Here is a 2,527-nt window from a genome sequence, read left to right on the forward strand (position 1 = left end):
CTGAGAATGACAAAGGCCCATGGGTTTATCAAGTCTTTGATACGGTATCGATTGAGAAGATCCCGGAAGGGAAGTGTATTCCTGTGCCAAAGGTAGCTGCTGCATCCGTCATGGTTGCGTCGGAAATGCTGAAGAACGGATTTGTACCTGGAAAGGGCCTGGGTGCTTCTTTACAAGGCATCGTACAGACAGTATCTCTTCCTGCAAACCTGGATACTTTTGGCTTAGGCTTCAAGCCCACCGCTGCAGACATAAGGCGAGCTAGAAAAATGAAAAAGAAAGCATAGACCCTTCCAAAACCTATCCCCCGCCTTTCCCGTTCCTTTGTCAGGCCTGGTACTAAGAAGCGCCTAGTAACGGCAATGCCCAGTGGTGTGGTTGATCCCGACAAGGAGCTGATTGAGAAGTTTGAAAAGCTGTTTCATGAGGTGAATGTGTTGGAGGCCGAAGAAGGTCCAAGCAAGACAGATGTCCAGTTCGTGGGGGCCCAAGCAAAGCTTAACAATTGGGAAGCAACTCCCCTTCCTACCCGGAGGGAGTCTTGGTAGTTAGTTTTGATTTCCTTTCAGTTTAATCTGGATTATTTCCAAGGTTGTAATTCGGATGCTATGTTCCGTCCGTTTGGATGAGTTAAACCTTGTTATCTTAAATATTAATGAAATGCAATTTCCCTCTTTTTCATTCCTGATAATTTTCGTTTTTGTCTTTCTTTTCTTTCTTGTACAGTCCCTTTTATGCTGGTTTCAGTGATGTGTCATGCATGAGGAGTCTTCAGCCCAGTCTTAAAAGCCAATCTAACTCAGACATAATAATACAAGAAGTTGAGTGTGATGACGAAATAGAATATGATGATAAGGAAGCCTTTGAGGAAATTAGTAAAGAATTAAGCCACTTTGAAGAAAAACCCAAACCTAATTTGAATGACACAGAGCCAATCAATTTAGGGGATCAGGAGAATGTGCGGGAAACGAAAATAAGTATCCATTTGGAACCTCAGCTCAGGGAAGAGATAATTACAACACTTTTTGAGTATAAAGATGTGTTTGCATGGTCGTATGACGACATGCCCGGTTTGAGCACTGATTTGGTGGTTCACAAATTGCCCACTGACCCAGCATGCCCTCCGGTCAAGCAGAAGCTAAGGAAATTTAAAACAGACATTAGTGTGAAAATCAAAGAAGAGGTCACCAAACAGTTTGAGGCAAAGGTCATCAGGGTCTCGCGGTATCCCACCTGGTTAGCTAATGTCGTGCCTGTGCCAAAGAAGGATGGAAAGACTAGAGTGTGCGTAGATTAGCGTGACCTCAATAAGGCAAGTCTGAAAGACAACTTCCCATTACCAAACATCCATATATTGATTGACAATTATGCCAAACATGAGATTGGTTCCTTTGTGGATTGCTATGCGGGCTATCACTAGATTTTGATGGATGAGGAGGATGCGGAAAAGACGGCATTCATCACGCCTTGGGGAACGTATTGTTATAGAGTCATGCCATTTGGATTGAAGAACGCGGGGGCAACGTATATGAGGGCGATGACCACCATGTTCCACGACATGATACATCGGGAAATTGAGGTCTATGTGGACGACGTGATCATAAAGTCGAGAAAACAATGTGACCATGTGAAGGACTTGAGGAAATTCTTCCAGAGACTCCGCAGATACAACCTCAAGCTTAATCCAGCAAAGTGTGCGTTTGGAGTTCCATCTGGGAAGTTATTGGGATTCGTGGTGAGTCGGCGCGGTATTGAATTAGACCCGTCCAAGATTAAAGCCATTCATGAGCTACCACCGCCGGGGAACAAGAAAGAGGTGATGAGTTTGCTCGGCAGATTGAATTACATCAGCAGGTTCATTGCCCAGCTTACAACAACTTGCGAGCCCATCTTCAAGCTGCTAAAGAAAGATGCTGCGGTCAGATGGACGGATGAATGTCAAGCAGCATTTGACAGGATTAAGGAGTATTTGGCTAGTCCACCTGTGTTGGTCCCGCCGGAGCCGGGAAGGCCCTTGATCCTTTATCTGACCGTGCTGGATGATTCTTTTGGTTGTGTACTGGGGCAGCATGACATCACAGGAAGGAAAGAGCAGGCAATTTACTACCTCAGCAAGAAGTTCACATCATATGAGGTAAAGTACACTCAACTTGAGAGGACGTGTTGTGCCTTAACCTGGGTAGCGCAGAAGTTGAAACATTACTTGTCAGCATATACCACCTATCTCATCTCTCGGTTGGACCCGTTGAAGTACATTTTTCAGAAGCCCATGCCCACAGGGAGGTTGGCGAAATGGCAAATCTTGCTCACGGAGTTTGATATTGTCTACGTGACCCGGACTGCAATGAAAGCACAAGCGCTGGCTGATCATTTGGCCGAGAATCTAGTTGATGATGAATATGAACCTTTGAAAACATACTTTCCCGACGAGGAGATAATGCATGTTGAAGAATTAGAACAAGTCGAGAAGCCAGGATGGAAATTATTCTTTGATGGAGCTGCCAACGCCAAGGGTGTTGGGATGAGC

The sequence above is a fragment of the Nicotiana attenuata genome, chromosome 2 (genome assembly GCF_001879085.1).
Source record: "Nicotiana attenuata strain UT chromosome 2, NIATTr2, whole genome shotgun sequence".
Classification (NCBI taxonomy): Eukaryota; Viridiplantae; Streptophyta; class Magnoliopsida; order Solanales; family Solanaceae; genus Nicotiana; species Nicotiana attenuata.